Source organism: Canis lupus, chromosome 21, assembly GCF_048164855.1.
Source record: "Canis lupus baileyi chromosome 21, mCanLup2.hap1, whole genome shotgun sequence".
NCBI lineage: Eukaryota > Metazoa > Chordata > Mammalia > Carnivora > Canidae > Canis > Canis lupus.
The window spans coordinates 20,706,345-20,732,928 of NC_132858.1; the positions used below are offsets into that span (position 1 = coordinate 20,706,345).

Here is a 26,584-nt window from a genome sequence, read left to right on the forward strand (position 1 = left end):
GGGAGTCACTAGCTGATTCCAGACAGGCCTAGTTGATTAATTTTTGAAGCAACTGGGAAGGAAGGTAGATGCATTTCAAGTTCCAGTTCAGCTCCATTTCCACCTCCATCTCAGCTAAGAAGCTATTTAATTACTTAAGGAATCGTTTAACACTTAGTGCAGAAGCAACCCGGGAAGCTGGCCACACGGACACCCACCCGGAAGCAGTCGTGGGTGGAGAGGCTAGAACCCCCAGTTGCAGCCAGAGCCCCCCCAGCTCAGCTCAGGGCTTTCTACAGCCCTACTCCAGTAAGAGACTCACTGGGGAAAGACTCTCCAGACACATCTTAGTCCAACGGGGCCTTGGTTCTCTAGGCCACAGGGCCACGGCCACCCCCACCCCCCGACTGGAGCCTCAGCTTTCAAATGCAGTGGTTTTAATCACTTAATTCTCAAAATCCATCCCCAAACTCCTTAGCTGGGGTGAAGGGGAGAGCTCACTTTCGGCCCTACCGGCCCCCAGCCAAAGAGTAATTAGCAATTAAGATGACAAAGTTTCACTCTCTAGGGCCAAATAAGATAACAACGAATCACATAGCCTTCAGACGTCTGCAAAGGTTGCCGACTATAAAAAATGTAATGTCAACGGCGATAACTATTATTTCTCCTTGGTAAACTCACCAGGCTTTCAAGCTCTTTGCTTTTCATTTCATTTTCTGCTCCTGCCCCCTCCTCAAACCTTCCCAAGTTCGAGTTAAACGTCCAAAATGGCTTAGGAAGCTTTAGAGAGTATGGGGGGGGGGGTAAAAAAGAAACCACGTTCACTTTGTTTTTAAACTTTCTAGAAATCACTCATGACTGGAGGGCCGGGTTTAAGCACTCGAAAAAGAAAGCATTTCCACTTGAAATTCAACTCCATTTCCCCCCAATTACACTTGCTAAAATTCAGGGCTATTATGATCCAGGGAGACTGAGAAAATCTGCACAAGGAAAAGAGGCAACAACTTTATGAACTTTGAAAAGACACTTTTCCTCCTGGGGTCTTAGAATCGAAAAGCTCTCGAATTACTCAGACTAATTAGCTGGGAGAGGATGTGATCAGACGAAGGGGAAAGCCAATGCTTTCCTATTGATTTTTTTTTTTTTTTTGAGGCCTCACAAAGAAAAAAAAAAATCAGGAGATCTGGATTAAAAAAAAAAAAAAAAAAAAAAGCAATCCACCTTTCCACCTCGAAACTTGTTGAAACGGCCACACCGGCTGCAGCTTTGTCAGAGGAAGACAAGGAAAAATACCCACCGAAGCGCTGGGAGCTGGAGAATAGGGGAGAGCCCGGGGTTTGCAGGGCGAGGGCGAGGGCTGGGGGACGAAGCCTGGGGAGCAGGGAGTTTTCAAGTCCCGAGCTCTGCGCTCGAGTTGGGGGCAAGAGGCCGGGGGCTCGCTGCAAGCTCCCGCGCCCCCGGAGAGCGCGTCCCCCGCCTCGGCCTGGTGGCTGCTGCCTTCCCGGCTCGCGCCCCCGCGCTCCTCCTCTGCCTGCGGCGCGCGGCTGCCTCGCGGACCCACCGAGCTCCGGCCGCGGGCGGGCGCGGTGCCCCCGGCGCTCGGGCGGCCGCGGGCTCCTCGGGGCCCGGGCCGAGCGCCGCACAAAGCCGGGGGGCGGGGGGCGGGCGGCGGGCGGCGGCGGCGCGGCGGGCTGGCTCCTCGGCGCTCCCTCCGCACGCCCGCTCTGTGCGCGCTCGCTGGGCCCTCGGCCGGACAAAGCAGCCGGCGGGGCCGGGGCTCCGGAGCCGATCCCGGGCCCGGGCGCGCGGCGGGGCCTCCTCGTCCTGCGCCGCCGGCCGGGGGGCATTGGGCGACGGTGGGGTCGGGAGCCGCGGCTGCTGCTGCGCCCGGAGCCTCGCTTCTCCCCGCGAGCCCGGCTCGTGCGGGCGCTGGCACCGAGCGGGCCGCCTGCCCCGAGCCCCGCGCCGCTCCCGCTCGCCGGCTGTCGCCCTCCGACGCGGGCTTTCGCTGGAAGTAGAAAGTTTGGGCTCCTGCGTGCAAACTTCTCCGGCCCAACTCTCCCGGCGTGGCAGTGGGGGAGGGGACCGGCCAGAGGGAGGACGGAGAGGAAGGAGGGAGGAAAGGGGGGAGACCTGCCTTTTATATTGCAATTAAAAAAAAAGAAGAAGAAGAAGCAGCAGCAGCAGCAAGAAGCAAGAAGCGGACTCACCTTTATGAGGCATCCTCTCTGGTCCAAGCTCCTGCCAAGTTTTGGTTGGTTGGTTGGTTGGTTGGTTGGGGTTTGGTTTTTTTTTTTTTTTTTTTTTTCTTTTGCTGGTGTTGTTGCTTAAAGACCACAATGGTTTGCAGTGACGGTGTTTTAAAGGAGTTGCTGGTGAGAGTTTTCTCCACGGGCGCTGCTGGTTTGGTGTGTGAGAGCAATTCTCAGATCCCTGGGAAGGAGACAGAGATTGACAATAAAATGGGCTGTCAGCGGCTGGAGAGTGAGAGATAAAGAGTGTGGGTGAGGGAAGTGGCTGCAGCCAGCACACCTATGCTGATTGGTGATGGCTCAAGTGTGCTAATGTGTGTGTGCCGGCGCCCGGCCTCGCCTCCACCGCTCCTCACTGGCCCATTAGCGAAGCCTGACCTCTGTCATCATCCTCCAGCAAAACACTTCCTCCTGCGCCTGAACCAGAGCGGGAAATGAGGCCGAGCCACGGTTCGCTTTTCAAACCCACTAATCACTCCGCAACATGCAAATGCACCGCTCGCTCCCACACAAAATATTGCTTTATGCAAAGCAGCGCCGGGGCCTCGCGCCAGCCGATTGGATGCTCCCTCTCCCCGCCGGGTGCAATTGGTCCGTTTGTTTGAATATGAATACACTTGTTTTCGGCTCGGATGGTGGGTCCCGGCTTCTCTCCCCGGCGCTGGGCCCCCGAGCCCGGGCTCTGGAGCTGGCGCTCGCCGACATCTCCGGGCTCCGAGCGCTCCGGGAGCCGGCGCTGCACGCACTGTGGCCGCGAACTTGAGGGGTCGAGCGGAGGCCGCTGGGCGGCGGGTCGCGCCCCCACCCCCCACCCCTCCTACCCTACCCCACCCCACCCCCCCCCCCCGGCGCCGGGCGCGGGACTCCCCAGCTCGTGGAGCGAGCAAGTTTCTGCAGCTTCTCGCAGCCCTTTCTTGCCAACTCCGGCGCGGCGTGGCCTGCCGCCCCGCCCCCGCGCGCCCTCCCCTCCCGCCCCGGCTCGACCCGCCCGGGCGCTGGGGCGCGGAGCTCCGCCGCGGCCGCGCCTCGGCCCACCTGGCCGCGGGGAAGAAGAGCAGCCAAGGGGCGTGCAGTGCGCTGGGGGCCCGGCAGCAACTACTCCGGCGGAGGCCGAGGCGAAGCCTAGGCCGAGAGGAGGCCGCCTGGCTGGGGGCTCGGCGAGGCCCGGCGGCCTCCCCAGCCCGGGCCGCCCGGGCCTGCCCACTGCCCCGCTCTCGCTGCCCCCGGCCCTGGCTTCGGTCCTGTCTCCTTTCGGAGGCCGCGGTGCGCAGCGGAGCGGAGGCCCAGCCGCGGCTGGAGAGGCCCGAGAGCAAACACGCCACTTACTTTGTGTACAGAGGGTTCTTGTGAAAAGCCCTGAAGAGTCCTTCCCAAACACTCACCAACTTCTCCCACGTGCCATTTGTTGACTAAGTGCGGCTGCTTTTCCAGGAGCCGGAGAGGAGGGGACGCGAGGGGGAGCGGAGAGGGGAGGAGGGGTGGCGGAGGCCTGGGGTGGAGGAAGCCGCCCGCGGCTGGGGCAGCGTCGGGCGCGGGTCCTCGCCAGCGCCAGCGGGGGTCGGCGTGTGCCGGGGTGTCCCACGGGCTGTCTGTGCGCGGTGCGTGTGTCTCCGCACCGCAACCCCTTCTCCTGGGTCTGCTCCGTCCCAGGAGGCAGCTCCCCTTCAGCTGTTGCCAGAAAGCGGGGAGGAAAGTAAGCAAATGGCTTTTCTCTTCTGACCACACACCAGAAGTCCATTTGTTGAATGCCGGACGATTAGGACACACCTCAGTACACTCCAAAGGCGCCCCTTGGCGCGCGCAGTTAAGGTGACAGGGGAGGGAGCGGCTGTCTGGTCCTGCGAAGTCTGGAGTTGCCTCGGAGCTTGCTGGCCGAGTGGCGGGGGCTGTAGGAGGTCCGGGATGGGGGGACACACCCCAGGACCCAGCACTGGAGAATGGGGATGGCGAAGCTCTGGCGGGGAGGCTGAAACGAAGCCACGCCGGGCACACTTGACTCCTCTTGACTTAGGAAAAGTGCCGAAAGTCAGAGCTCAGCAACCAAGTCTGTGCACCCTGAACTCGCCGCCGACGGGCGATGGGGTGGCCGGCCCCCGGGAGCTGGGACCATGAGGACGTTGCGGGCTGCTTGGGGGCCGCCGGCCTAGCGTGGGCCTCACCCTGTCGTCCCCAACCCGGACCCACTAACGCCGCCAGCGAGGAGCCGAGGCAGAGCTCCGAAGGAACGGAGGCCTCCTCCGCCGGGACCGGGCTGGGGGGTGCACAGCTCGCTGAGCAGCTGCGCCTGCGGCCGGTCCTTCCCGCGCGGCCCAGAAGCACTGGGGAGACGACCCAGGCCAGAAGCGAAGGAGCTGGTGCCCGGCGCTGGGGTCAGCGGCCTCCCGGGCGGGATTTCGGGATTTCGTAGGACCGCGACTTTCAGAGGATCCCGGGAAGTGGGGCAGCGGGCTCAGGTCCCAGACCAGCAGGAATCCGCCTTCTTTTCCTCTCCCTTTTTACTTCCCAAACCGGTGTTAAAGCAGCTTGAACTCCAGTCCATCGGGCACAAGCAAAGGGGGGGGGGGGGGAGCAAGGGAGGGAGAAGAGGCCCAGAGACCGTCCCAACTGGAGGCGAATATCATTTTTACAACCTTTCAATTAGCGATCGAGTGGATTAGCACCTTCTTAAGCTTTGCCTCGGAAAGAAGCAGCCATAATCTTGTTGCTATTTCCCCCCAGGGCACTGGCTCTTTGAATCAGCTCCTTCTCCCACCCCTCAACCCCCACCTCACCTCGGAGAAAAGTTTTAACAACAACAAAAAAAATCATAACAGGCAAGGAGCCGGGAGTGAATGCCACTGACGTCATGTGGGGGTGGGGGTGGGGGTGGGGGTGGGGGTGGGGGCTAGGGAAGGACTCTTGGAAACCCCTCTGCACAAACAAGAAACAAAAAGGACTTGGCTGCTTCCAATGTGTCAATATTTTGGGGGGAGCCCAGCCCGGAGGGAGGCAGAGTTTCCAAAGTTTAAGGAGAGGAGGGTGGAGAGCGAGATGTCCTGTGCTCCCCGGAGGGAGAGGGTCCCTGCAACCGCGCGGGGGGTGGGGGTGCGGTTCTCCTAGGCGGGGCGCGTCTCGCCCTCGGCCAGGTCCCCGCTCCGGGGGCGGCGCGGCCGGCTGCGGGGCCGGGACCGGGGTGCCGCCCGCCGGGGCCAGAGGTGTGTGCAAAGCCGAGGCAACCCTCAGGTCGCCATTTTCATCGCGGCTTCCAGCAGGGCCGCGGCCCACTTGCTGCCCTCCGGGGCGGGGGAGTCGCGCCTGCCGCTTCGGCGGCGCCTTTTCCCGCCTCTCGCCAGGTAGCCCGGCTGCCCCGCCCTGGGGCGCCCGGGAGGGACGTGTTCGGGGCCTGTTCCCGCCGGGGCCGCCGGGGTCATCCCACCCGGTAGGGGAGGCTGTCGGTGCAGAGGGAGTCAGGCTGGGGGACCCGAGCTCGCCCGAGGGCGCCCTGCGCCTCCGGCCGCTGCGGGCGCCTAGGTGCGCGGTGGGGCAGCGCCGCACCCCCGGCGGTCCCCGGCCCTCGTCTGTGCCCACTCCCCCGGCTTTCGGTCCGCAGCCGGCCCCTGGCGAGGCCAAGTCGTGCCCGCCTTCGGAACCCAGAGCCTCCCCGCCCCCTCCTCCCCGGCGCTGCTGCCCCTCCGACCTGCCGCTTCCCAGCGCCGAGCTGAGCGGTGCAGGCGCGCAGGGAAGGGTGGAGAGGAGCTTCTCCTTGACGGAGGCAAGTGTCCAAGTGTCCGCAGACACCTGCTCAGTTTGCAGAGCCTCTGACGGCCCCCTCTCCCTTGCAGGCCCTGGGAAGGTGGGCTCCCCGGAGAGCAGAGCCGGTGAACCGGGCCAACCCGCACTCGGGAGGCAGAGACGCCCACCCACCCCTTCCGCCCACTTCGGGGTGCCTCCTCCACTCGGGGTCTTTCTCCCTTTCCTTTCTCCAGCCACCTGCAGGTTTCCGGCTCACCCAGCTGCCTGGCGGAGCCCAGGGCGCTGGAAAGCAGGGGAGAGCCCGGGAGCCTGCAGGGTGGCGCCTCCAGGCTGTGGCCGCGCTCGGCCGGGGAAACCCGCCCCGCTTTCCTGCTTTCGCCCTTCCTCGCCTCCTGCCAAATGACAAGGGTGTCAGGGCGCTCTCTGGGGTGTCTTCTTTCTTCCACTGCAAGAGTGTCTCTTTCTCTCCTCCTCCCCCGAAAAATACTTTTTAAAAGGCATTGTCCAACTGGGTCTCCCAGCGAGGAGATCCCTACAGCCCGGCCGCAGATGGGACTCCCAAGCCTTTGCTTTCCGGACCCTACATGCTGTTGTCCAGGCAGGGACAGGGTCTAAAACTCCTGGTGTGTAGAAGACTTGAAACGCACTGGTTCACTCCGATTTTTTGCGAATAGGGTTCTTGGGAAAGTTTGCTTTCCAGTTCATCACCCTGGACGGTTCCCTGCCTCTCCTTTGCCTGTAACCTCCTCCCTCCAGAAGGCAAGAGTTCAGCTTCAAACGAAAAGCAAGCCAAGGCCACCTCAGTCCTTTCTCCCTAGAGGTTCCCTCTTAAAACAGCTGCTTATTCTAAAGGCCAGGGACTGAGCCCTGCAATTTGTCCTGGAGCGAAGCAGGGAACAAGCGGGCTGGGAACTGGGGGCTCTGCTGGGGGATTTGAGGTTGGGGAAGGGGGAGGGAGCAAATGTCATGGCTGGCTCGTTGGAGCAGCCAGGGAACCGGAGCTAAGCGTATCGCGCTTTTAAAATGACATTGATTGGGACAAGCTGTTCCCCACCCCAGTAAGAGTTAATCTGCCTGTTAATCAAGGCACTAAGGGCCTCAATGCGAGTTTTATTAGCGATCGGAGACAGAGGCGGCAGCGAGGGATCAAAAGCCGGGATCCCAGATATTTGTCGGTGCGGTCACCAAAAAAAAAAAAAGTATTTTCAATTAGAGAACAATTCGGCGCTTTTCATCACTCTCTAACTCTGACTCCTAGATGGTGACTTACAAACCTGGCTAGTGGGGGAGGGGTGGCGTGGAGGGATAGGGATGGGGGTAGGGGGTAGCCTAGTGGCGAGAGGCGGGGGAGAAGCTGCGGGTTGGCTTCGCGGAGTTCGGCCGCCGGGGAGAGGTTAAGAACCCTCGACCTCGGGCCCTGAAGTCTGAGACCACTCCGAGGAGGAGAGAAAGAAAAATAAAACAACGCAATCAGCACTAATGTCGGCATCCATCCCTCCCTCAGCTCCCCGCGGCTCAGGCCGCCCTGGCGCCCGGTGGCTCTGGGCCCCGAGCGCGCCGCAGCCGGGCGGGCCGCAAAGTTTGCGCAGCGCAGCGAGAGGGACTCTCCTTCCGTCTCTCCCGCGCTGCCCCCTTCTGCCCTGGAGGGGTGTTAGGTTCCTTCGGTTTTCCTTTCAGATTCTAAAATAAATACACGCCCAGGCCCTGGGGAAATCCGAATAGCAACTCATTCAATAATCCAAATTATATGAGAGGGTCTGAGACAGAGAGAGAGGGAAAAAAAAGAGAAAAAAGGACAATCCAACCACAGACGCCCTCGGATCAAGGAGGGCACGGGAGTGAGAAGGCGACAGAGGAGGTCCCCAGCTCGCCCTGGGCGCGGGGAGAGGACTCTGGTCAGAGGTAATTATGTCACTGCGTTTTCTCGCCGTGACAGCCGAATAAACACGATCTCCAATAAACATCTCTAATGAGGGAGGAGGCCCGAGGATGACTGGGTTTGATTTATGACTGGAGGAGAAAGTCCACTTCCCACTGCGAAGCGGGCACCCTGCTCGCCGCCCAGCTCCGGAGGAAGGAAACCGCGGAGCAGAGGACCGGGCCCAGGTAAGGCGCAAGGCCGGTGGGCCACTGCTCTCACTCTCCGGCTTCCCCGGCGGGGTGGGCAGGGGCGGCCGCCGCTCCCGCTTGGGCAGTGATGCCAAGCACCTGTCACAGGTGCCTGCGGTACAGGCGTCCTCCGAAGGTGCCCCCCCAAAGTCTAAAGAGGGGGAGCCAGGGCACGAGTGGGAGCGAGGGGCGAGCCGGGACCTGCGGCGGAGGCCTCCCCAGCCGGCGCCCCTGTGCCCTGCCTGCGCCCGCTTGGGGGTCTGCGGCCGTTTGGGGCTGGACTTTCGGAACTTTTCGCTCCGCGGAACCACCCGTTAACCTGCGTTTGGGGCAGTCGTTTCCCTGACCCACCTCGGAGAAACTTCTGGCCCCCCTGGCTTGGGGCGTCCTGGGGCGGGAGAGTGGCCCGGGCTGCTCGCCCCGGGCTCAGCGGCCAGGCCCCCCTGGCGCCCGCAAGCTTCCCACCGAGCCTGCGAGCGCAGCGCCCGCAGTAACCCGAGCCCGCGTTCTAGCTCAGTGAGAATCGCTAATTATTAGGTCTTCCGAAGTGAAGCTCAAATCACACGCTGGGGCTTTACGCGCTGCCCAGCTCTGCGGGCAGCATTCTTTCGTCCTCCGCTCCCTTCTGAGAAACGAACTCCCGTCTCTAAAGACTTTGTGTCGGTCCAACCATCTACACTTTGCAACCGCTGGAAACTTTTGTTGCGCTCCGCGCGACCCGCGGTGGGGCATTTCCACGAGCTCCGGGCTCTGGTGGGGACTTGACGAGGGCACGTCAGGAACTGCGATTCCGGGGAGTCCTGGGCGCAAACTGCATCCCCCTCCTGCATTTCTCAGGGTTGCAAACGGCTTCTGCAGATCGCAGCAGCAGATCCCCGGCTCCCTCTCCCCGCCCCGCCCCTCCCCCCCCAGCTCAACACCCAAGTAGAAGTCCGGTCTGGGAACTGAAACATTTGGCTACTTTTGCAGGAAAGCATGTTCCGCAAAGACAAGATTCCCCCCCCCTCCAACCCCCCACTACTAGCCCGCGCTCACGAAATCCACCTTTGCAATGCCTCCTTTTAAAAGCAGAAGTCAAGCCCCTGGGCTACTTGGAGGCTGGCTTGGATTTGGGGAGCAGTCGCTGGCAGCGGAGATGCGGCGCGGGCCCCGAGCCGGACCCGGGCCGGAGCCTGGGCGGTTACCTGGGAGCGGAGGGCGGGGAGGCAGGTGAGCCTGGCGGCGCGGGTTCCCACACGTCTCACCGCCGCTCGGCAGGGGAAGTGGCAGATCTGACAGCCGCGTTCAACGCGAGGACCTGCCCCAGAGTTTAAATGTCAATGATAAGAAAAGAGGGTGCTCAGGCAGGCGCTAACTTTCCTTAATATCCATGCCAGCGCCGTCCTCATTGGCTGCCCGGCCCGCGTGACGTCATGGCGGCTAGAGTTGGGCTCAGCTCCGCGCAGACCTGCGCCGGGGCCGGGCGGGAGCCTCTCCCTCCCCACCCCGAGTCCGGCCCGCTCGGTGCCCCGCTGCGGCCTTCCCGACGCCCCCCTCGGCCTCAGAGCCCCAGTCCGCCCGGCCCTCCTTTGGGGCGTGGAATCCACCCCAAGGAAACCAGTCCTCCTGCGCGCTCCCTTCCTCTCCTGGGCACGCAGGACCCAGCCCCTGGGGTGGCCAGCTACCTTCCCAGGTGCCCATCCGGTCCCCTCCTCCGATCACAGAGGGAGCCACTTGGTCAGAGGGACGTGGAGGCTGCGCCCGGGGTTGAGAGGGGCCTCTGGCAAGAATCATTTTCAGAAAGAGCTCGAGGACGCATGGGTACCCCAATGTGGCTTTCCCGCTTGCAAGTCACCAGCTGGGCACAGACTAGGGCTCCGGGGAGAGACCAAGCGAGCTCTTACCCCGGGCTGCACCAAAGTCCTGGCCAGGCCAACCAGGTTCTTGGGAGGGATCCCCAAACCATCCTGCTCCAGGTTCCCTCGCCCCCTTGGGCTGACCGGCTCCAGCCACATGGCAAACATAGTTGATTTTATTAATCTTCGGTGGTTAACTGCTGACTTCGTGGCCTAGAGGAGAAAAATAGGAAAGCCTCAGATTCTGAAGTCAAGATTCTCCTTCCAGGGCTGGAGAAAACAACAGAAATTGGGCTAGGTCGGCATATGGATACGGACCTGGTGGTCTCATGGCTTTTCCCTCGCACCCTCTGCGGACTGGGAGGCAGATTCCTAGAGCGGAGCCTGGCTACCATTCCGTGGGTACTTAGACCCGCGCCTTCATCCTCCTGTCCGTCCTGCTTTCCCCCACCAAACAGGGGAGGGGGCTTCTCAATGTCCAATCCCTTCCTTCTCTGCCTCCATCCGGGTCTGGAACTTGGAAGTGACGGAGATCCAGCCTGGGAGGGTAGGGGGCGCTTGACAAGGTGGTGAGAAGGGAAGTGGTGGGGTGTGGAATTGCCTGCAGGCAGCTCCCGGGAAGCCTAGTCCCGGTAGACCTGGGGGCACCTGTGTGTGGCGGCTGGGAGAGGGAGACCCAGGCCGGAGGAGGGTGCCAGGGCCGGTTCCTGCGCACTTTGCTCAGGTGGGGGTGGAGGAGGGAGAGCGCAGCACAGATGGCGCCGAGGCCGAGAGGTGGAGCGGTTCCTGCTCCCAGCCACAGCACACCTGGACAGGTGTAGGGCTTCGCAACAGACAGGAAGGCGGCTCCAGGTAGCCCCACTGCTGGCTCCTCCTGGCCAGGCCAGCTCCCCGCCGGGCTTTTTAATTTTATTTTTCTCTTTTGCTCAGCCCGTCGAGGCCCCGAGGGTAGAGGAGAGGTGGGGAGAATGGGAGCCCGCTGGTAGAGAGGTCTAAGGGTGGTGGTCTTATTTTAAAAAGTTAGGCGCACTTCTCATCCCAACACTCTGGTCTTCCAGTGTCAGAGACAAGGGGCGTCCACTCCCCCACCGGCCACTCTCTAACCTAGGCCGGGACCCCACGGCTGTCCAGTGTCCCCGAGCCCCTCTCCGCTGGGGACTGGCGCTCAGGGAGGGGCTTGCCCGGGCTTCTCTGCTGCCACCAGAAGGAGTGACCTAGTTTCTGGGTACTCTTCTAGTTCTCCTCCAGGACCTGGTCCAGCCCCGGGTCCCAGCTGTCCCGAGGTCTCCCCCTCTCCCTGGGGTGCCTTAGAGTCTGGACTGGAGGTAGGCCCTGAGCTGGAGCAGGCCTCCCGACCTCCTCTCCAGCTTCTGCCCGCCACTCGCTCCCCACCCGCCCCTTCTGTCCCGACCGGAGGCCGGCGGGAAGGCTGCTCCCGGCTTGTTTGGAGTCCAGGCCATTAAGCGCAAGCGGATCCCTGCAACCCAGCAGGGTGCTCGACAGCGACGCTGGAAACGCCACGGCCCCCGCTTGCTTATCTGCCTGTCAATAAAGGGCGCGCTGGGGCGGCGCGGGAGCGCGGGGCGCTGGAGGCGAGGCTGGAGCAGGCCCCTCTTCCGAGCTCCGGGCCAACGCCGAAGCCGCTCTCCATGTGCCCCGGGCACAGCAGGCAGGGCGGGAGGAGGCAAGGGAAGCCCGAGCTGGGGTCGCCACCAGGGATGGGGCCAGCCGCTGCCGAAGCTCGGTACCCTGTGGCGTTCGGCCCCGGGCGAACTCGAGATCCTCCCAGAACCCCGGGGAGGGGGGGGGGCTCCCCTTCCAGCCTGCTCCCCCTCCCCGGCTGGTGGACGGCTCGGCCTGGCCCGGCCCCTCGTGGTGCTCAGCCTGCGAGGCCCAGCCGTGCCGCCCTGGGCAGAGGCAGCGCTCTAGGCCCGCGGGCTGGGGGCACCCCCGGAGGCCCGGGGCGACGTCGAGGCCGGGCGCCCCGGGATGCAGAGTGAGACCCCAGGCAGGCTGCAGGTCGGGTGCGAAGGGTCAGAAACAGGGAAAGAAACCCCTTTTCTTCCGGGCTTCCCATCAGCTCAGACTAGCCCAGCCTGAGATTCTGCGACACCTGAGCTGTCCCAAGCTTCGATTCTGCACCGCAGTGTGCGAGCTCCTCAGTCGCCCGTGTGCGGGGCTCCCAGGCCAGCCCCGGCCTACCACTGCCTACCACTGCCCTGAAGCCCAGAGCTTCCCCTCCAGCCCAAAGGAGCGAAGTGAGCAGTGGTGATGGGGTGAGGGGCCTGAGGTAGGAGGTAGGGATGGAGGAAGCGAGCAAGGACAGATTGGGGAGCAAGGCTTGGTTGGAAGGAGAGGAAGAGGGGAGGATAGATAGAGGTGGGTTCTGGCTTGAACTGTAGCTGGGATCTGTTGTTCTTGTCCAAGGTATGTTTCTCTCTCTCTCTCTCTCTCTCTCCCTCTCCTTAACTGCTTTATGCAAATAAAGCAGCCTCCAGATTGGAGGAGCCCCCACGTTGGGTCTGTGCTACAGGGTGGGTAGGAATTGATGTAGTATTTTTCCTTTCACTGAGAATGGGCATGGAGTCATGCAACAATGGAAAAGTGGAAATGGATTTTTTCCCCTTTAGTATTTTGATTTCATTTTTCTAAGTTGGAGGAGAATACATTCTGTTAACTTCTACTTTTAAAAGTATTATTTTAAAATAATGTGATGCGGTTTAAAATTTTTCCTGGGGGGGTGTGCCAGTTTATAAAGGGGTTTAATAAAACTCTTCCATAGGAAGATTAATGCAGGAAGGGGCAGGAGTCCCTGCCTAACTGAGAAAAAAAAAATACATGTGTATACTGTGTGTCATTTCAAATAACTATACAAGCCAGAAATCCATATCTTATCTTAGGAATTAAATTTACTGGGCAGTGCATGTGGCTCTTGCTCTTTCTCCCCTCTCCTCCACTTCCTCCCCTGTAAGTGGCAAGCTTTTAAAACAAGATTTTGATATTAAATAAAAACTGGAGAAATGTTTTGTTAATCTGAGTGTCAAAAAAGGAAATATGAAGCAAAGCTAATATTTGCTATCTCTTCACTCAGGTCTAAAGACCTGCATAATGGTATGATTTATGTGAGAGTGTGGCTTCTCTGCTATTCAATCATTTTCCTGCTCTCATTGAAAGAAATACTTAGTTTCATCTATTTTCTGTCCATTCTACCCCCACCATAAAGTTTTCTTGGACATCTGGGAAAATCTCCAAATCCTGCAGTTTGCTCTTCCACTAAGGAGACCTCTAGTGCAATCAATTCAAGAAAACTCTGCTTTTCCTCTCCTTCTAAATGTTTTCATGTTAAGTTAGTCTATGGCACCATGTTTGATTTCTTTCTCTCCCTTGTCGGGGTGGAGACTGAGACATTAGCTGAATTCCCTGGGGGTGATTGGATGCAATTCGCTGAAAGTAGACAGGCACGTCCTGGATGTTAGAAATTCACTTTTTCTCAACGTGACAAGGCCGCCTTCGATCTACAATTGTATTTGAATGGGCAATGAGCGGAAAGATCTCTCATCATTAAGTCTGCTTCTACTTTAGCAAAATAACGAGAGCCTTCATTTGCACACAAATGCTCATAAAACTCGGATTCCCTGCAACTCTTTAATAAAAAGGGATGACTGCGTAATTTAAACTGAAGGTGAGAAGGCAGAAGCAGAGAGAGATGGGGGGGGGTGGTTTCAAAGGCATCCCCTCCTTTCCCCCAAAAGGTCCATGTGATGGAGTTGACTTTTTTTTTACTTTAAATCTTAAATAAGATGTGAGTTGTAACAAGAGGATTGGCACTTACTCCGTGACCCTTATAATTGGATTAAATATAGACTGAAACGTACAAAAACACACCAAGATTGACACCTGCCAACTGGACTTCCTTATGATTGATTGTGATGCGTCGTGCTGGCAACAATAATGAAATAAATTGTACGGATAAAACAGCACATTTGTCATTTCCGTGCCATGAGTGAGGAAGTCAACGAGTTAGGCAAGCTGTTAGCTGACAGGCGCGAGCGGGAGGCAAGCTAAAGAGATAAATAAGGATTCCAGGCATTGACAGGACAAATTATAACTTGTCACAACCTTTTTAAATTCAGAAGTTTTCAATTAACATATATATTGCTGTTACATATAAGATAAGGGGGCGCACACGTAAACATGCGTGGTGCGGAGGGAGACATCCCCCACCCACCCCCACTCCCCCAGGGCCAAGGGCTTGGGCGCCCAGGCCTCTCCGTCTGCATTCTCGGGTGACAGCCGGAGCACCCCTGCGGGCCATGGGTGCCGGGCCAGCCCGCGGGCGCCGGGGGACTAGGTAAGGTGACTGAGGGCGTTTGAGGCCGAGGGGGGCGGTTCTTTCTTTTCTGGGACACGCAAGTCGCGACTCCAACACCCCTTTCTTCACGGAAGCAGAATTCCCAGCCCAAGGGAGAGCCGGGCCAGGCCTGCGCCCAAGTCTGGCAGGACAGCCTCGGGCTCCCCGCCTGCCCAAGTCGCCCGCAAGGAGTAAGGGGTACAGGGCAGAGGCGTCCCCCTTTCACACTCCAAAGCCTCGGCCTCGGGAGAAAGCCTGAGCTCCTGGACTCGGGATACCAGCAATGGGCGCGTCCTGGGTCCAGGCCCAGGCCGATGACCCCCGGTAGGGCCTGAGGACGCTCCCAGGCCCTGGACGCCGCCTCTGACTGCCGGGCCCAGAGCGGCCCTGGACGAGGTCACGAATCCAGCTCTTTTCGGTGGGACCCAGGAAGAGGCGCTGCTTTCCCCCTCTTCATCCCTTGACGTTTGTGCGCCGGTGTCAGGGGTTCCCGGTTGGCCCATGGGTGCGGACGAGCCCACCAGCAGTATCCTGCGGGCCAAGGCCCGGGGGCTTCAAGTTAGGGGTGGTCGTGGGAGTTCTGAGCGAGTCCAGGCTCGGCGGGTGGGGACCAATGTGGGTCAAGTTTGATGAGCGCTGGACAAGCGAGTGTGAACCCCTTATAAAGGTCTCCACCCCAAAGGAGGCTGACCTCTTAGTTTCAAAGCTTGCCCCCACCCGCGAGCTAGCAGCCGGACCTGGCGGTGTGTCTGGGCGCTCCGGGTCCCTCTGCGCACCGACGGCCAGGCCTCCCACCAAACTCCACTTGGAACTTGGGAAAGTGGAGCGTCCCCAGGTGGGGGGCTGCTGGGCTGGAAGTGAGGCCTGGGGGGGCGATGGGGTCAGAACGGGGCCTCGGCCTCGTCCAGTGCAAGGACTCGAGGCCGCGGGAAGCGGGCCGGGGCCAGGGCCAGGTTCAGGCGGGCCGGGAAGGCGCAGCGCCGTTGCCCCCAGCCTGGTCGCCTTCGCTGCCGGCTCCGCGCCCGCCCGGGTCTCCGTGCGCCCCTGTCCTGGGCCCTGGGAGGAGGAGCCCGGCCTGCAGGTCGAGGCCACAACCGGTCACCGCAAATGCTCTGCGCGGAAAGGCGCGTCCACCCCAGGCTCCAGCGTCCTAACCTTCCGGGCCGGCCACCGACTCCAACCCCGCGAAGCTCCGGATCTTCCCTAAGACGGAGCTGGAGAAGAAGGGGAGGGAGGCAAAACACAAGTTACATGGAATTAGCTGGAAGCAGCCGCATTCCCCAGTGACCGCAGCCATTAACATTATAATCTCAAACGCCATTTTTTATGTAACACTATTGTTAGTAAATCGACTCCTCAGGTCCTCTGAGACGCTGACCCCTGGCAATTCAGTGAAAGTGTAATTATCTCCCCGAATCTTGGACAGATTTAAGAGATTACATTTCAACTAAATCTATATCAATGCTAATTCCCCCCCACCCCCTCGCCCCCCCAGCCTGCAGGTGCTGGGCACGGGAGAGGCGTCAGGCCCCAGCAGAACGCCTCACAAAGAGGAGAGGGCTTGCTGCGTACAGGGCCAAAAGAAATGAAGCCCCACATAAAATTACACCTATTTTTTTTTTTTTTTTGCTACAAAACCTGGTTCTTATATAGCAAAGTTAAACAAAGCAGCTATGCTAAATTAGCGTTACATAAAGGCGAGTTTAATGCTCGGTTACAGTCAACTGGTGTATCTCTGATGGCTAATTGTCTATCAAAATTAAAGAGAAAAGAACAAATGATTCGTTATAAGAAGGTGTTAAAAGCTTCAACAAAAGGACATTTCACAAATATAATATCGGCAGCTCGGGGATTGCCCGCGGGGTTGTTCAGGCCTCGGCCCTGCACAGCTATGAAAAGTGGGGTGCGGGGTGCTATTTGCCTGGCAAGAGCTCATTTCCTCCCAAATGAGTATAATAAAAACCCGAGAGGCGATATTAGTTGTAAAGATCGGGATTAGCCCTAATAGGCGCGGTGGACGTGCGCTTCAAAGGCGACCCCTACTCTCTCCGCCTGGGCTGGGGGCGGAGGGCGCTTTGCCATCCCGCGAGGACGCCGCAGCCGACTCGCCACTGCCTCACGTTCAGGGACAACGGGGAGCGAGCACGGGTGCGGGGCTGGTGTCGACAAAGGAGAGCAGGCTCCGCGGGCCCCAGCTCGTCCCCGCCTCCTCCCGGGCTGGGAGAGGACGCACCGGGGCTGCCCCAGCATCTCGGGGGCGCGGGCACCGTCCAGCACGTGCCTTTCGGGCGCAGCGCGCCGGCCTCCGGGGACGCAGGTTGCTGCAGCCAGCCCACCCTCCCAGGCTGGGGAGGCTGCAGAAAAGAACACGACGGCCCCCTTCCCCAAGGCGACACCAGATCTACATCTCCAGGCGTATTTGTTGTTCAAAGTTAATTAAACCTGAAAGCAACCAAAATACGCGCGCCAGGCGCACGGAGGCCCATCCCGGGCTCGGGCAGCAGGCGCGCAGCGCCCCAGCAGCGGCGACGGCCGCCCGGGCTCGCTCGCGCGCTCGCAGTCTCTGCAAGAGACTCTGAGGCTGGGGAATAAAAGCCGAAACCAAATCAGGCAGCAAGAGCAACAAACCGTCTGGAAAATGGACCCACGGAGCCGCAAGAATGTCCTTCTTTTTTTTTTTTTTTTTTTTTAATCTTTGACAACTTGTGTCCTAAAGAAAGTGTATTGAAGATAATTGAAATGATTACAATTCATTGCTGCCTGACTTTGAATATGAACAGTCACATAATGACATCCCCGCCATCCAACAACAGTTTAATTTCCATTATCCGACTTCGGGATCCTCGCGCCAGCCGCCGGGGCAACGCGGCGCTGATGCAGAAATCTTGGCTCCCGACTACGTGATTCATCTCGGGGCCGCGGGGGTGGGATCGGGGTGGGGAACGGGCTTGTTCCCTCCTCCTCCGAAACTTGTTCTGCAAATTCCAGGCAGCAGCGGACGCGGCGGGGCCCACAGCAGAGACGATCGCTGTCAAAGGGCCACTTTGCCCGACGGGGCTGCGGGGCGCTGCGGTCTCCGTGTCCCCGGGGGCTCTCGGACTCGCAGGGGACCGTCCCCCAGCTCCCACCCTAGGCGGCCCGGGCTGGGGCACCCTCGCCAGGTCGCCCTCCCGGGGACAGCCGCCCTTCTCTCTTCTTTTTTCCCTTCCTCGGAGCCCTCGCGTCCTTCTGCTCCTGAGCTTCCTTCCAGGCGAGCGCTCAAGGCAGGGTGGAGGGTGGGGCCGACTCCCGAGCACCCTCCCGGATCTGGAAGTGGCCCCGGCCTTGAACTTGCCCCAGCCTCCCCTGCTGCCACCCTACACCCCGAAACCCCAGCGAAAGAGGGAAGGAAGCCAGGGTATTTTGGCACCACTGGGACGCTGGTGCTCACCTTGGGGCGCGGCCTCTGGGCTCTGAGCAGGGGGAGGGGGGGAGGAGGGAGGGGGATGGGAGGGGGCGGGGGAGGGGCGGAGAGGGGCGGGGGGATGGGCATTGGGCCTAGACTTACGCAGTGCGCAAGCGCCACTCGGGCCCGCCTGCCCCTTACCCAGGAGCGGGGGTCCCGGGGACAGACCCTGCGCCCCTCTCCAGGAAACTACCGCCTCTTAAAAAAAAAAAAAAAAAGAAAGAAAAAAGAAAAAAAAGACCATCTGGTAATTGTCTTTCTTTAGATCTTCCCTTAATTATGCTTTTAATTAAAGATGGTTCAAGGCACCGGACCACATGAAGGGCAGTAATTACAAATTACATTACAAACCCGACAGATGTAGCGGGATCTGCTGGGAAAAAGGTACCGGAATAAAAATTCGACTAAACTTTGGGATAAATTAATCGGCGGCTTGGAGAACAGAAGCCCAGTTCTGATTATGTAGGCTCCAGCCAGGATTTAAGTTTTGTGTCATGATTGTTTTCATATTTCTTTGACGTCTATTGATTTGGAGGCAGCTGCAAGCCTTTGTCACAGGAGAGAAGAGCAGTCACAATATATTAGCTTGATGGCATAACTCGAACCGGAGAGGCGAGGGGAGCCGGAGTGACGGGGGCGCACGTGACCCCGCCCGGGGGCCTCGCAGCCCAACCCTAACATTAACTTGTTCCAACAGGAATAATGGAGTCTTACTACTAATGGTCAGAAGGTGCTTTTCTGCCGGGGATGCGGGCGGCGCGAGCTGCGCGGCGGTGGCCCGCGCCCGGGGTCCCCTCCCTCCCCTCCGCTCCCCGCCGCCGTGGAGAGTCCAGGCCCGGCTCGGGGGCGGCTTGGGCTCCGCTCGCACGTCGAGGGGCGCGCCAGGCAGGCCGAGGCCCCACTGCGGCTCCTCCCGGGGGGGGGGGGGACCCCGGCAGGTGTGGTCGGAGCGCGAGGCCCCGGGCCGGGAAGGCGACCGCCCGCGGGACCCGTGCCCCGGTGTCCGCGGGCTCGGGGCGCACAGAAGCGTGACGCAGGCTGTGCAAACAGAAGCGAGCGAGTTGGGTCGTTTCCTTGGCTGAGCGCCGTCCTCGCCCCCCAGCCCCCACCCCGACTGCCCCGGAGCCCCGAGGCTGCGCCCTAGGGCACGTACCTCGGTGCCCGACGCTCCTCCCGGTCCTGCCCGCGCGGGCGCAGCGAGCGCCCCCGGGGAAGGCGCTGGACAGCTCCGCTCGCCCACTCACGGCCTCCTTTACCCACAGGCTCTCAAAAGTCGATACGACCCTCATTTCGACCCACGATTCTGCTAATGCACCTGCCATAGAGGAACGTTCTCCGGAAAGGTGTGTCATCCACGCCTGGTGTGAGCCAAGCCAGCAGGACTGTCGTTGGAGAAGACCCAGCGGCCTGACACCTTCTCTTGCTCCCGGGGAAGGAAAGTTTTCCTTTTGATTCGTCCTCTCACTATGTCTCTCTTTTTCCTTGGCGGTACAGTTTCAGAGAGGAATGTAAATATTTTGACTAGACCTCTGCAGGGGCCTTTTAAACCCCAGGCACAGTCATCGGTGCAATACTGTAGTTCATCGTTTTAAAACTTGAATGTTAGAGTTTGTCTTGCCGGGGGAACCCATAGAACTAAGTGGTGACCCCTCAACTCCCTGTTTGTATAATGAAGTATTCCTTAGCGATTGTCCAAGTTTTAAGGACTCTTTCTGTTGCTGCTGCTTTCTAATTGTTTGAGGGGAAGGAAAATCAATCTAAGAGGCGTGTTGCTGGGCTTGGGGCAAAATCAGATTTCACCATGCTTCACTCTTAGCTCTTCTGTCTTTCCTCCTGTGGGGCATGGACCCGAGGTAGAGATTTTATTTTTATTTTTATTTTTTTGCCAAAGGGGAAATCTTTTTTGAAAAATTCAAAATTTTTCCAAATTAAAACCCTGTTTAGCTCTTCTGTGCATGTGAAGTAGGAATTTTCTTTTCCTGCTTTAGTATTTAATACAAAGCAGATACGTTGAAACAGAATGCAAAGTTCAGAAAAACCAAAATAAGGAGGAAAAGGATGCTAAGGTTTCTCTAGTTTCTGTACATAAGGCAAATAAGGCAATGTGCTTTTTTTTTTTTCTCTCCAAACTGAAGCAAAACTTGCCAGGAGGCACAACACAGCACTGAATGTGTATTTTATATACATATATTAAAATACATATATATATACATATATATACACACACACATACATACACACACATATATGTATAGCAAACATTCCCCAATATTGATACACCTGTGACTTCATAGTCTGAAAATATTTCTAAACACAGTCATGGTATAAAAACATTGATTTCAATTCTGGTCTTGTAGTTATTAAGGTAGCACTAATGTTATTCTTGATCTTAAAATACTTTCACTGTTAATGTCAGTTGTGGCCACTTTAAACCCTGGATACTCTAGCAAAACCGCCTATAATGTGCTTATTTCTTTATCCCATTCTCCTGTAGTGTAATTAATATTTTTACAGAAAATATTTTGAGCATCCTTAAGTCCTTTTTAAAATCAAATACTCCATGTTTGTGACAAGTAAGGCTGATCATTTTTATTTTGTTTGTAGAAAATTCATTTTACTGAAATAAAGTATAATACTGAAAATTTAAAACAGTCCCATACTATGCTCACAAAAAAGTTTCAAGGTAGAACAAAGAAAATGTTCTTAGAACTGCACATAATATTAGTTATGATCCTAGTGTGTGAGTGTGTGTGTGTGTGTGTGTGTGTGTGTGTAGGGAATATGAGTGTTTAAGCTAATATTATTCTGTTATTTTATTCTATGTTTCTATTAGAATACTCACTTATGCCCTGTCTTCCCACAGCTTATGCGTGCACCACGAATTTTAATAAATAGAAATTACTCTTAAAAGAGTAAATGGCTCATTGTTCTCTCTTTACAATTTACTTCAAAAAAATTTTTTTAAATGAATCCTATTGCAGCTATTTCCCCTCACTTCTATATGAAAGTGACTGGCAAGTCTCATTCAATTTAAAGGAACTCTAGCACAGAGAATATAGAGATTTTGTTCAAAGTCTCCCTTAAATCTATTTTTGGATTTGGAAACAGAACTGGGCTGGAGGCAACATCAGTGCACATCTCTGACTCCGTATGAGGCTACTTAAAGCAGGTGGCTTTGGGGTTCATTTTGGAAACAGAAGACATACATGGAAGTTTGTGTTACTTACAGACTGACAAGCTATGGTGGAGCTTAGGAGCAATAAAATAACCCATACTCTCATCTGCCTTTGAGTTGCAGGCAAGGAAGAGTTTCCTCTCATTTTCTTGCCTACATTACTTTTTCTGTGTTTGGCAGCTGAACCAGAGAGCAGCCTGCAATATCTTGCCTTTGGGGACTTCCTGTGGCTTTGCTGCATTCCCTAGAGAAGTTCAGAATCCCAGTATCGAAGGAGGGATTACGGAGAGCCACAAACATCATCTTCCCTTTAATCCATCTGGGGCTGATGCAGTATTGATAACAACCTTCCTGTTACTTGACAGTTTCAGACCATTCAAAGGAGAATAAATAATAGGAATTTGGTAGTGGAGGTGGGGATAAAGTAGGGACAATTGGTATACTCCTTTGGAGTGAAAAGATTGGTTTGTATTCCAAAATCGTGGAACCAAGTACAAAATTTACAAATTCCCACTCATTTCTTTCAGAGTGAGTTCTTCTCTCTTGTAGAGCATTTGGATTGGAGCACTGGCACATTTATTTACCAAGAAATCTTACATTGTCCCTAGGACAAAACAATGCTGAGTTGCTTGAATTTTGTAGCTTTAGTTTGCCTGGCTTTCTCTGCTTGAAGCTACTATGTTAGGTAATAAGGAAGCCCATTTGCATTAGATAATAAGAATCAGGGACAAGACAGACACAATGCTGATTAAACAAAGACTCATATTCCACTTTGAGAGCTCCCTGATAACCAGAGCCACAATCACATCAGTAGGTCAAGCAAAAATCTGAAGATAAAATCAATGTCAGTTTTCTGTCTTGGTGACAGACAGAGACCCACCAGAATCTTATCCAGTAAACCCTGTCATCAAGTACCTCACTGTCATCGATGAATTCAGTTATGCTGTGGGTCAGATCATGCCCCCACCTCCATGGTGATGTTTATAGCATCCCTCACTGTGACACAGACTTGCAAAAACAATATTCTCACAATTATAGCTGTCTGACAACTGGATGGGCTGCTTTGTAAGGTAAGTGTGAGTGGAGACCTTGGAAATGTTCAAGTAGAATTTGGCTAAGTCTGCACGAAGGGGTGGCTGAGAAAATTGACCTATATCCCGAACTCCTGTTCAGGGCCAGCTTCATCAGGATCTTTCCATTTTTCCAAGAACATGTATTTATCTATTGGATAATGTATTAAAGACTTTTAATCTGATTGTTTTGAATATAATTACTCACGTGACTTAATTTTAAAAATTAAAAAAGAAGTTGTGAAAATTCTCCTTCCTACCCTGTCATCAGCCCACTCAGTTCTTAGAGCAACCAATATTACCAGTTTCTTGTGTATAGGGGACTTAAACCACAGAATCTAAGGCCTACTTAATGCACCTCTTTGAAGAGATGGGTCTTGCCATCTGTGTTTTAAAAAGCTTTCCAGAGGCCCCTGCGTGACTCAGTCGGTTAAACATCTGCCTTCAGCTCCGGTTGTGATCCTGGAGTCTTGAGATGGAGCCCCGCATTGGGCTCCTCACTCAGCGAGGAGCCTGCTTCTTCCTCTGCTCCTCCCCTTGCTCATGCTCTCTCTCTCTCTCTCTAATAAATAAATAAAATCCCTTTTTTAAAAAAACTTTCCAGATAATTCTGTAGGGTTGAGCACTATAGGCTAAACTGACTTCTAGACTCCCTTCCATCACTTAAGATTCTATGGAAACCTGTAATGTAATAGTATTCATTCCATACATTCCCATAATGTATTCAAAGTATTTTCAAAACCAGTGTACTTGTTGATTCTCTTTGCAACTCTGTGAAATAAATATGTTTTTCTGGTTCTTTTCTCATTTTATAGGACGTGGAAACTAAGTCTTAGAGTTTAAAGGACTCAAACAAGGTAACTCAGCTAGTAAATGGCAAATACAGGTAGCCTTTAAGACTACCCCAGGACCTAGGCACTTTTACTTTGAGGCCCTGTGCCACATTATATCAAATAATAAAATGTACCTGCAGGTCTGTATAATTATGTGCTGTAAACTTTTTTTGAAAGAGTTTTGAATTTTGCTAGGAATGAATTGTTCACTTTGTTTTTATGATTTAAACTTTATTATATTTATATATAACATATTTAGATTGCAGCTGGTGTGTTGACATTCTGTAAATGTTTATTAATGCTGAATCTACAGTTTGTTTTTCATATTTTGGAACTATTCATTTTGAGGGGGAAAGGATGCAGGCTTGAAACATCTCAAACCCTTTGTGTGTGTGTGTGTGTGTGAGAGAGAGAGAGAGAGAGAGAGAGAGAGAGCACATGAGCAATAGAGGGGCAGAGGGAGAGGGAAAGAGAGAATCTCAAGCAGGTTCCACGCCCAGTGTAGAGCCTGAGCCCCACCATCCAGAACACAATCTCAGGACCTTGAGATCATGACCTGAATTGAAATCAACAGTTGGATGCATAAGCCACCCAGGCTCCCCATCAAACCCTTTCTTGAAATGGCTTGTATGTTTTAGGTTCTCTACCTGAGCTTCTCATGTTAAATAGCATAAGCCTAAGCTTCTGTAATTCAGTGGACTAAATGAGATGGTGATTCATTTTTCTCCCACCTAACAGCCTGAGGTGTGTGTTTCAGTGTGGCAGACAGCTCTGCTTTATATGATTATTCAGACATCTAGACTTCTCTATCGTCTTGTCTACATGGCTCACAGTTGACTTCAAATTCTCCCTCCTGGGGAGTGAAAAGAGAATGCAGGAAGCATGCCCATAGTCCTTAAGTCTACCTTGGAAGTAGCACACATCCCTTCTTGCATTCCTTTGTCCAGAATTTAGCCACACATTCACAGCCAACAGCAAGTAGAAGTGGGAAATGTGTCAAAAGATAATGGACAACCAGCCATATCCACAATGAAGGATAATGCAGTCGGCAGGCTGTTACAATACTCCAGGTAAAGAGCTAATGACAAGAGTAGTGAAAGTTGTGAGAAATGGTTAGATTCTGGATGTATTGATTTTTTTCCCTAATGGGGTAGGTAGGGTTGTGAGAGAAAAAAGGAGTCAAGATTTTGGCTGGAGAAACTGGAAAACTGGATTTGCCATTTAAAGAGATGAGGGAGACTGTGTGGGGAGGATTTTGGAGAAAAATGAGGAATTTGGTATTGGGTGTACTGAGTTTGAGATGCCTATTGGAAATCTAAGTGGAAATGTCAGATAAGAGTTGAACTCCATGAGTCTGGAGTTCAGGGGAGCTGTCCAGTTGGGTGAATTTGGGAATCGTTAACAAAGAGATCATTTTTAAAACTATGAGACTGAATGAAATCAGTGGGGTAGTCAGTGAGGTGAGAATTGGTCTGAGGATTAAGCTCTGGGGCACATTCATGTTTAAGGGTCTGAGAATTGAGGAAAAATCAGGAAAGGCGACCCATGGAGCAGCCAGCTAAGCAGGAGGAGACCCAAGAGAGAGTGGTACAGGAGGCCAAGGGGAGAAAGCATTTTAGGGAAGCGAGAGTAAAGAACTGGTAACCAAGGACAGCATCAAATGCTATAAATAGGTCATGTTGGGTAAAATCTGAGAATTGGCTGTCTGGGTTGTCAGTGTGGAGGTCATTAGGGACCTTGTCATGCACTATTGGGCGAAGCTAACAAAATCTTGTTGGAGTGAGATTGAAACATGAGAGGAGAGAAATTTGAGGCAGTACAAATGCACATAACTATTCCTGTGATTTCTGTTGCAAAGGGAAGCAGGAAAATGAGGTAATAGAAGTGAAGACATGTTTGCATTCTGATGGGAAACCTTGCATTGGGAAAGATCGATGATGCAGAGGACAGAGAGGAGAACTGTCTCATCAGAGTCCATAAGAAGGCAAGAAGGAAGAGGATACAGTGCATACATGGAGGCTGGATCTAGTTGGTAGCAGGAATGGTCTGTCAACAATAATGGGGGAAAGTGTTGATGGGCTCAGAGACAGTTGGGTGAATGTAGTGGTGATGGAGCTTGTTCTTTTCTCATTTTCTCAATAAAATGGTAGGTAAGAGTTCTCTCTGAGTACCTCCTCTCTTGCTTCTATGGGACCCTGCTCTCTGTCCTCAAGTTCTTCTCTGTCCTTCCTGCCATCTCTCATCCATCTTCCAGGTTTTCCATTTACTCTCCTATTTCCTTCCTGCCTCCTTGCTCTCACTCCCTGCCTTTCTTCCTTCCTTTCTTCCTCTCTCCTTCCCCCCTTTTGTTCTAATTTCTTACTTCAAAACTAGGGTGTGAAATAACAGAAAGAGACAAAGGGGAAAAATGACAAGTGACTCCATCAGCTGTTAGCACTTGGTAGAAATAGGGAGAGGCGTCCCTGAGCATGAACTGTGGCTTTGCTGCCTCCTCTCTTGCCATTGTGTTCCTGGACACTCTTGTTCTAGTCACACTGACAGAACTGGAAGAGGGGAGAACAACACTCTCTAAGGAGAACCTTATAAATAAAACCAATGGCCTAATTGGGTCTAGAACGTTCAGCACTTAGTAGAGGAGGCCACGGGAGGAAGCTCCAGCAAGGCATATCAAAGAAGCAGAAAGTATACTCGTGTTTTTCAAGAAATTATAGGAAGAGGACAGGCTTCAGAAAAGGTCAATGGAGGGGTACGATGCTATCCAACCAGGGGGTGACTCCCCCCATAATTATCTCCTGACTTCATAAACATGTCCCCAGGTGCCTTGGTATAGCCTGTCACTCACTGAGTTGTCAGCCAAAGGTCACCCGTAATTCCCTACCTGGAGAGAGTTTCTGGCTGTGGGCTTATCAGTCTTTGTTTATACAGACCATAATAATTGAATATTAAACTTAGAATGGACTTTGAGGACATCTTTATAAAATATATTGTTCAAATAGATAGGATGTCATTTGGGGGTTGTTTTTATAGCTGAGGAAAACAAGAGTGACAGCACTGAGAGGATTGTAGTGATTTTTCTCAAGGCCACCAGAAGGTAGATGAGAGAACTGGTTCCAGAACCTTCTAACACCACATTTAGCCTTCCTTCCCCTGTCTCTGACTGCCTCTTTTAAGCTGAAGACATTGTTAGAATCAATTGTATTGAGAAATTTTCTCCAGGCTCTGAAGAGGGCTGGAGCTTGAATGAAGATCCAGGTTCCTGAGGCAATGCCTTTCCTGCCTTCTAGTCAGGTACCTCCATCCCTGTCTCACAGTCCGTTTGGCCCTCAAGCGTGGGCTCAGCCCCACCCCAGCCTTGGGGACCAATTAGGCTCAGAGGCAGAGAAAGCATGCTACTGAGATCCAGGGTTCATAGCTCAGCTGTGATCTTGCTCTGACCTCATATGTAGGGTAAGGAGCTAGCAGCCATTTACCTTGCCACATCGTGGTGAATACCCTGCCTCAAAACTCAGTTTGACCATCAGAGCCCTGAGGCATAACCTTCATTTCTCCTCAGCACTCATGTCCTCTGGATCAGGAGGAGCTAAGCGGTCACAGAGTTTCCCTAGAACAAAACCTAGGCATGCTACTAAATGCACAGACACAGGTTTGGTTCCTTTAAAAAAGATCATTTAAGAAATAACAGTAGGGGCAGCCTGGGTGGCTGAGTGGTTTAGCACCGCCTTCAGCCTAGAGTGTGATCTTGGAGACCCAGGATCGGGATCGGGATTGGGATCGAGTCCCATGACAGGCTCCCTGCATGGAGC

General features: G+C 54.8%; 2 long non-coding RNA genes across 3 annotated transcripts; one reads left to right on the top strand and one right to left on the bottom strand.

The window, feature by feature from the left end:
- Nucleotides 1-2,260: 2,260 nt before the first annotated feature.
- LOC140612837 (uncharacterized) lies at nt 2,261-4,765 on the bottom strand. Of its 2 annotated transcripts, none has more exons than XR_012013948.1 (2): nt 3,614-4,765; nt 2,261-2,412 (listed from the first exon to the last, which is right to left on the bottom strand). It is a non-coding gene; the product is annotated as an uncharacterized lncRNA (long non-coding RNA). The 2 variants fall into 2 exon arrangements; XR_012013949.1 differs by having other exon boundaries at nt 3,558-4,765.
- A 2,848-nt stretch (nt 4,766-7,613) lies between these two features.
- LOC140612838 (uncharacterized) lies at nt 7,614-20,352 on the top strand. The gene is made up of 2 exons (XR_012013950.1): nt 7,614-8,069; nt 18,966-20,352. It is a non-coding gene; the product is annotated as an uncharacterized lncRNA (long non-coding RNA).
- Nucleotides 20,353-26,584: the final 6,232 nt, after the last annotated feature.